We start from the raw sequence: 9,579 nt of genomic DNA, 5'->3' as shown, positions 1-9,579 counted from the left end.
TTTGTCAAGCTCTAATTCCCATAAGCTACCATCAAACCAAATTTCACTCCTCTGTCTTAAGAAGTAACGTTTTTCAATATGGCGTCCACCAAATTCCGGTTTTCCACAATCATGTTGATTTTCCATGCTGTAATTTCCATAATCTACCATCAAACCAAATTTCACATTTTTCAATATGGCGTCCACCAACTTCCGGTTTGCCACAATCATGTTTATTTGCCATGTACTAATTACCATAAGTTACCATTAAGCCGAATTTCACTTGTATATCTTAAGGAATAGCATTTTTCAATATGGCGTCCATCAACTTCCGGTTTTCCACAATCATGTTGATTTGCCCTACACGAATTAGCATATGCTACCACCAAATCGAATTTCACTTCTCTATCTTAAGAAGTAACGTTTTTCAATATGGCGTCCATCAACTTCCGGTTTTCCACAATCATGTTGATTTAACATGCACTAATTAGCAAGATCTACCACCAAATCGAATTTCTCTTCTCTATCTTAAGAAGTAACGTTTTTCAATATGGCGTCCATGAACTTCCGGTTTTCCACAATCATGTCTATTTTCCATGCTCTAATTCACATAAGCTACCGTCAAACCGAATTTCACTTCTATATCTTAAGAAGTAACATTTTTCAATATGGCGTCCATCAACTTCCGGTTTTCAACAATCATGTTGATTTAACATGCACTAATTAGCAAGATCTACCCCCAAATCGAATTTCACTTCTATATCTTAAGAAGTAACATTTTTCAATATGGCGTCCATGAACTTCCGGTTTTCCACAATCATGTCTATTTTCCATGCTCTAATTCAGATAAGCTACCGTCAAACCGAATTTCACTTCTATATCTTAAGAAGTAACATTTTTCAATATGGCGTCCATCAACTTCCGGTTTTCAACAATCATGTTGATTTAACATGCACTAATTAGCAAGATCTACCACCAAACCGAATTTCACTTCTCTATCTTAAGAAGTGACATTTTTCAATATGGCGTCTAATTTCCAGTTTTACCAAAATAATTTTGATTGGCAATGGCAGGTCAACCCGAATTTCAGATCTGTAACTTAGATGGTAACATTACTCAATATGACGTACATTAACTTTCCCTTTTTTCCACATGTATTATTAGTTGGTAATATTCTAATTACATAAACTATCATCATGTCGAACTTTCAATATCTTGCTTGAAAATATTTTTTTTAAATATGTTCACCTTGCACCCAATATTACGTGTATTGGTTATATAAAAGTAACATTATTAATAACAAATCTCACGATTCCATATTTATTTATATATATACAATTTATATTTTATTGCCTACAACCTCAATTAATATTAGTTCTTATCGATTTTTCAAGAATTCAACAATGAAAGTTTTAAAATGAAGAGTTACGTGACATATATTTTCTGATCCATTCAATACCCATTTGATTTGCTGAAAATAGGTTTTGTTACAATTGTACCCGATCCTAAAGTTCAGATATACCCATCATGAATTTGTACCGGTATGATTCTAAGGAGAGGTACGTACCGTAACGGAACCGGCATTCAGATAAGGAACAAGTTCCATGCTTTCTGGTACGGGTATTTTAACGTTCCACTCTGTGTACCCAAAGCTGTCGTCCCCGAAGCACTCTCGGGTACGAACGGAACGGTATAGCAGAAGCGTTACTGTTCGCCTTACCAAGAGGTTCTGGTATTTTCCTTGGAACGGTCCACAGCACTTGGGCCGGTGTAACGGGGAATTTGGACTCCGTAGAAAAGTGACTGTACAGTCAATTTTCTACGCAGTCCAAATTCCCCGTTTTCGTGACGGGGAATTTGGACTCCGTAGAAAAATGACTGTACAGTCAATTTTCTACAGAGAAAAATGACTGCCCATTTCAGTTCCCGTCAATTAAGCAGGGGGTAAAATATCCAAGTTGAAAAATGACTGCCTGTCAATTCCCACTTAAAAGAGGGGGTACAAATTCCCCGTAGAAAAGTGACTGCCCAATTAAATCCTGCTTATATTAGGAGGGGGTACAATTTCCCCGTAGAAAAGTGACTGCCCCCTTATATCCTGCTTATATTAGGAGGGGGTACAAATTCCCCGTAGAAAAGTGACTGCCCCCTTATATCCTGCTTATATTAGGAGGGGGTACAAATTCCCCGTAGAAAAGTGACTGCCCCCTTATATCCTGCTTATATTAGGAGGGGGTACAATTTCCCCGCAGAAAAGTGACTGCCCTATTAAATCCTGCTTATATTAGGAGGGGGTACAATTTCCCCGTAGAAAAGTGACTGCCCCTTTAAATCCTGCTTATATTAGGAGGGGGTACAATTTCCCCGTAGAAAAGTGACTGCCCCCTTATATCCTGCTTATATTAGGAGGGGGTACAAATTCCCCGTAGAAAAGTGACTGCCCCCTTATATCCTGCTTATATTAGGAGGGGGTACAATTTCCCCGCAGAAAAGTGACTGCCCTATTAAATCCTGCTAATATTAGAAGGGGGTACAATTTCCCCGTAGAAAAGTGACTGCCCCCTTATATCCTGCTTATATTAGGAGGGGGTACAAATTCCCCGTAGAAAAGTGACTGCCCCCTTAAATCCTGCTTATATTAGGAGGGGGTAAAATTTCCCCGTAGAAAAGTGACTGCCCTTTTAAATCCTGCTTACATTAGGAGGGGGTATAATTTCCCCGTAGAAAAGTGACTGCCCTATTAAATCCTGCTAATATTAGAAGGGGGTACAATTTCCCCGTAGAAAAGTGACTGCCCCCTTATATCCTGCTTATATTAGGAGGGGGTACAAATTCTCCGTAGAAAAGTGACTGCCCCCTTTATTCCTGCTTATATTAGGAGGGGGTATAATTTCCCCGTAGAAAAGTGACTGCCCCTTTAAATCCTGCTTATATTAGTAGGGGGTATAATTTCCCCGTAGAAAAGTGACTGCCCTATTAAATCCTGCTAATATGAGAAGGGGGTACAATTTCCCCATAGAAAAGTGACTGCCCTATTAAATCCTGCTAATATGAGAAGGGGGTACAATTTCCCCGTAGAAAAGTGACTGCCCCCTTATATCCTGCTTATATTAGAAGGGGGTACAAATTCCCCGTAGAAAAGTGACTGCCCCCTTAAATCCTGCTTATATTACGAGGGGGTATAATTTCCCCGCAGAAAAGTGACTGCCCGTTAAAATCCTTCTTATATTAGGAGGGGGTATAATTTCCCCGTAGAAAAGTGACTGCCCTATTAAATCCTACTAATATGAGAAGGGGGTACAATTTCCCCGTAGAAAAGTGACTGCCCCCTTATATCCTGCTTATATTAGAAGGGGGTACAAATTCCCCGTAGAAAAGTGACTGCCCCCTTAAACCCTGCTTATATTAGGAGGGGGTACAATTTCCCCGTAGAAAAGTGACTGCCCCTTTAAATCCTGCTTATATTAGGAGGGGGTATAATTTCCCCGTAGAAAAGTGACTGCCCTTTTAAATTCTGCTAATATGAGAAGGGGGTACAATTTCCCCGTAGAAAAGTGACTGCCCCCTTATATCCTGCTTATATTAGGAGGGGGTACAAATTCCCCGTAGAAAAGTGACTGCCCCTTTAAATCCTGCTTATATTAGGAGGGGGTATAATTTCCCCGTAGAAAAGTGACTGCCCTATTAAATCCTGCTAATATAAGAAGGGGGTACAATTTCCCCGTAGAAAAGTGACTGCCCTATTAAATCCTGCTTATATTAGGAGGGGGTACAATTTCCCCGTAGAAAAGTGAATGCCCCCTTATATCCTGCTTATATTAGGAGTAGGTACAAATTCCCCGTAGAAAAGTGACTGCCCCCTTAAATCCAGCTTATATTAGGAGGGGGTATAATTTCCCCGTAGAAAAGTGACTGCCCAATTAAATCCTGCTTATATTAGGAGGGGGTATAATTTCCCCGTAGAAAAGTGACTGCCCTATTAAATCCTGCTAATATGAGAAGGGCGTACAATTTCCCCGTAGAAAAGTGACTGCCCCTTTAAATCCTGCTTATATTAGGAGGGGGTATAATTTCCCCGTAGAAAAGTGACTGCCCCCTTATATCCTGCTTATATTAGGAGGGGGTACAAATTCCCCGTAGAAAAGTGACTGCCCCCTTAAATCCAGCTTATATTAGGAGGGGGTATAATTTCCCCGTAGAAAAGTGACTGCCCTATTAAATCCTGCTAATATCAGAAGGGCGTACAATTTCCCCGTAGAAAAGTGACTGCCCCTTTAAATCCTGCTTATATTAGGAGGGGGTATAATTTCCCCGTAGAAAAGTGACTGCCCCCTTATATCCTGCTTATATTAGGAGGGGGTACAAATTCCCCGTAGAAAAGTGACTGCCCCCTTAAATCCAGCTTATATTAGGAGGGGGTATAATTTCCCCGTAGAAAAGTGACTGCCCTATTAAATCCTGCTAATATGAGAACGGCGTACAATTTCCCCGTAGAAAAGTGACTGCCCCTTTAAATCCTGCTTATATTAGGAGGGGGTATAATTTCCCCGTAGAAAAGTGACTGCCCCCTTATATCCTGCTTATATTAGGAGGGGGTACAAATTCCCCGTAGAAAAGTGACTGCCCCCTTAAATCCAGCTTATATTAGGAGGGGGTATAATTTCCCCGTAGAAAAGTGACTGCCCCCTTAAATCCAGCTTATATTAGGAGGGGGTATAATTTCCCCGTAGAAAAGTGACTGCCCAATTAAATCCTGCTTATATTAGGAGGGGGTATAATTTCCCCGTAGAAAAGTGACTGCCCTATTAAATCCTGCTAAAATTAGAAGGGGGTACAATTTCCCCGTAGAAAAGTGACTGCCCCCTAATATCCTGCTTATATTAGGAGGGGGTACAATTTCCCCGTAGAAAAGTGACTGCCCCCTTAACTCCTGCAAATATTAGGGGGGGGTACAATTTCCCCGTATAAAAGTGACTGCCCCTTAAACCCTGCTAATATTAGGAGGGGGTGCAAATTCCCCGTAGAAAAGTAACTGCCTCCTTAAATTCTGCTTATATTAGGAGGGGGTATAATTTCCCCGTAGAAAAGTGACTGCTCCCTAATATCCTGCTTATATTAGGAGGGGGTACAATTTCCCCGTAGAAAAGTGACTGCCCCCTTAAATCCTGCTTATATTAGGAGGGGGTATAATTTCCCCGTAGAAAAGTGACTGCCCCATTAAATCCTGCTAATATTAGAAGGGGGTACAATTTCCCCGTAGAAAAGTGACTGCCCCTTTTATCTTTAATATATATGGAGGTGGTACAAATTTCCCCTAGAAAAGTTACTGTTCTAATAATTAGTTCTTACATGAGAAATTGCATACAAAATGCTACGGAGAAAAGTTGCTGCTTACTTAATTTACTTCACAAAACAGTAGGGAAATTAGATGTACTATATTGTCGTATAAAGCCTTTATAACTCTGGTATCTGGCTCATCATTGACTTAATTATTACGTACAACTTTCTCATTTGAATGTTCATCAAAACATTTGAATGAGTCTACCATTTGAGTAGGGTGATAAAGGTGTCCTGGGTTCAATACCCGGTGGAGGCACATAGTAATTCGGATCCAACTTTAAACTGTGGGTCCATTCTTGATTAGACTTAGTGTGCATAAATTAAAACGCTAACTCAATCAATCCATCAATCAAGACATTTGAATTGCATTTTCTTGAAACATTTTGGACAACAAATTTGTACACAATGCGTGTGTGTACTGTCACAAATAAATAGGTTTCTCATCATAAAAATACTTCTTATATAATCTATACATAACTAACAAAAAGTCAGGTCTCAAGATGAATGCAGATATTACATACTCTCTCAGCATTTTGTCGTACATTTCTTGGAACAAGCGAAGGAATGTCTTAAACTAACAGCATGTCCCGTACTCTTTGTTTTATCGGGTACTTATTGGCATCCGCTATATCATCTCCATTTTGCTTTCTCTCTGTTCTATCGTGGGCGATTCAGCTGCCTTTTCCTTGAAAGTGTGGATTTTTGTGGCAATGCTTCAGCTGGTCGGCTCAAGTTAATGGGACGTCTGCCTTAATTAATCACGTTTGACATAGATATTTACTAGTTTGAAAGAAAATATACTTTATATTTAGTTAATGTGATCAGAGGATTGTAGTAATCAATGTTTTATGCAGCATATAAACTTTCAACGGATAGTCACAAGCCTCAGCGAACATAACCACAACTCTATTTCATAATTACACGTACAGAAGGATGAGTTCCACACTGAACTTCTAGCTGACGGGTGCCAGAAATTTCCACTATTACTATCAAAAAGATGTGACTCGTCACTTCCTTCATTATTGTCTCCAAAATCCATGTTTTCTAACGGTGCATGTACAGCCTACGTAGCGGGAAAGTGTGGCTTATGACTATATCACTACACAGATGACCACCTGGTTGGAGAGCCAAAAACTTCAGTGATGTACATATTATACTGCCATTCGAAAAGAAAAATGACAATGTCTCGCACTTTTTGGACAGTGGGTTGCTTATTGTGCATGATGGTATGTTCAACAACAACAACATAAAAATCAAACATGTGGCTTAAGAATATCATCCACTGACTCCTTCATGTGTTAAACATGGTGAATAATATGTAATAGGTTAGTTGCAAACCACAACGAAATTATAAATGTCTGTATTTGATAAAGTTTTTGTATAAATTGAAATACATCACATATTATATTAAAATGCACTACAGCATTATTGAAATACATATTTAGTGAAAAGTGATAAATCATAATTCTCATGCTATATGCATTGTATATTATTTTTTTGTTCAATTTTTTTGAAGTTAAAACAATTGTTTTATTTGACTTGTGTACTCCTGGTGTTTCTGAATCGTATTGATTCTGATCAAAATGTTACAATTAAAACTATAGTCTGTGTGTAGATGTATCTTGTTATTTGTTCCTATGAAAATATGATTAGTGTGTACATAAATATGTTGGTGTGTGTAAGTATGTTTATATGTAATATATGTTTCTGTGTAACAAAATTATGATTTATCAACCTCATAACACGAATAACGTGTGTATTCGATTATTTTAAAAATTGATCAAAGATTCTATCATAAAATGCATCAATGTAATTTTTAAATTCGAGAGTTACTACGGATATGTGGAAGCAACCACTTTCAATTATATTTTACAAGTTATAAAATATTTCCATGTTAAAATATCGCTTCTACGGGCTCTCGTCGTGCTTTTCAAATAAATATAATTACCACAAGGGACAAAGTGTTTTACTTTTTGTTAGTTATGCATAGATTATATAAGAAGTATTTTTATGATGAGAAACCTATTTATTTGTGACAGTACACACACGCATTGTGTACAAATTTGTTGTCCAAAATGTTTCAAGAAAATGCAATTCAAAAGTCTTGATTGATGGATTGATTGAGTTAGCCTTTTAATTTATGCACACTAAGTCTAATCAAGAATGGACCCACAGTTTAAAGTTGGATCCGAATTACTATGTGCCTCCACCGGGTATTGAACCCAGGACACCTTTATCACCCTACTCAAATGGTAGACTCATTCAAATGTTTTGATGAACATTCAAATGAGAAAGTTGTACGTAATAATTAAGTCAATGATGAGCCAGATACCAGAGTTATAAAGGCTTTATACGACAATATAGTACATCTAATTTCCCTACTGTTTTGTGAAGTAAATTAAGTAAGCAGCAACTTTTCTCCGTAGCATTTTGTATGCAATTTCTCATGTAAGAACTAATTATTAGAACAGTAACTTTTCTAGGGGAAATTTGTACCACCTCCATATATATTAAAGATAAAAGGGGCAGTCACTTTTCTACGGGGAAATTGTACCCCCTTCTAATATTAGCAGGATTTAATGGGGCAGTCACTTTTCTACGGGGAAATTATACCCCCTCCTAATATAAGCAGGATTTAAGGGGGCAGTCACTTTTCTACGGGGAAATTGTACCCCCTCCTAATATAAGCAGGATATTAGGGAGCAGTCACTTTTCTACGGGGAAATTATACCCCCTCCTAATATAAGCAGAATTTAAGGAGGCAGTTACTTTTCTACGGGGAATTTGCACCCCCTCCTAATATTAGCAGGGTTTAAGGGGCAGTCACTTTTATACGGGGAAATTGTACCCCCCCCTAATATTTGCAGGAGTTAAGGGGGCAGTCACTTTTCTACGGGGAAATTGTACCCCCTCCTAATATAAGCAGGATTTAAAGGGGCAGTCACTTTTCTACGGGAAATTATACCCCCTCCTAATATAAGCAGGATTTAAGGGGGCAGTCACTTTTCTACGGGGAAATTGTACCCCCTCCTAATATAAGCAGGATTTAAGGGGGCAGTCACTTTTCTACGGGGAAATTGTACCCCCTCCTAATATAAGCAGGATTTAAAGGGGCAGTCACTTTTCAACGGGGAAATTATACCCCCTCCTAATATAAGCAGGATTTAAGGGGACGGTCACTTTTTTACGGGGAAACTATACCCCCTACTAATATAAGCAGGATTTAAAGGGGCAGTCACTTTTCTACGGGGAAATTATACCCCCTCCTAATATAAGGAGGATTTAATAGGGCAGTCACTTTTCTACGGGGAAATTATACCCCCTTCTAATATAAGGAGGATTTAAAAGGGCAGTCACTTTTCTACGGGGAAATTATATCCCCTCCTAATATAAGCAGGATTTAAGGGGGCAGTCACTTTTCTACGGGGAATTTGTACCCCCTCCTAATATAAGCAGGATATAAGGGGGCAGTCACTTTTCTACGGGGAAATTGTACCCCCTCCTAATATAAGCAGGATTTAATAGGGCAGTCACTTTTCTACGGGGAAATTGTACCCCCTTCTCATATTAGCAAGATTTAATAGGACAGTCACTTTTCTACGGGGAAATTATACCCCCTCCTAATATAAGCAGGATTTAAAGGGGCAGTCACTTTTCTACGGGGAAATTATACCCCCTCCTAATATAAGGAGGATTTAATAGGGCAGTCACTTTTCTACGGGGAAATTGTACCCCCTTCTCATATTAGCAGGATATAATAGGGCAGTCACTTTTCTACGGGGAAATTATACCCCCTCCTAATATAAGCAGGATTTAAAGGGGCAGTCACTTTTCTACGGGGAAATTATACCCCTCCTAATATAAGCAGGGTTTAAGGGGGCAGTCACTTTTCTACGGGGAATTTGTACCCCCTCCTAATATAAGCAGGATATAGGGGGGCAGTCACTTTTCTACGGGGAAATTGTACCCCCTTCTCATATTAGCAGGATTTAATAGGGCAGTCACTTTTCTACGGGGAAAATATACCCCCTCCTAATATAAGCAGGATTTAAAGGGCAGTCACTTTTCTACGGGGAAATTATACCCCCTCCTAATATAAGCAGGATTTAAGGGGGCAGTCACTTTTCTACGGGGAATTTGTACCCCCTCCTAATATAAGCAGGATATAAGGGGGGCAGTCACTTTTCTACGGGGAAATTGTACCCCCTTCTCATATTAGCAGGATTTAATAGGGCAGTCACTTTTCTACGGGGAAATTGT

Source organism: Lepisma saccharinum, chromosome 5 (genome assembly GCF_977018435.1).
Source record: "Lepisma saccharinum chromosome 5, izLepSacc3.1, whole genome shotgun sequence".
Lineage (NCBI taxonomy): Eukaryota > Metazoa > Arthropoda > Insecta > Zygentoma > Lepismatidae > Lepisma > Lepisma saccharinum.
The sequence above is the reverse complement of the archived record's forward strand: the minus strand, read 5'-3'. Positions refer to the sequence as shown.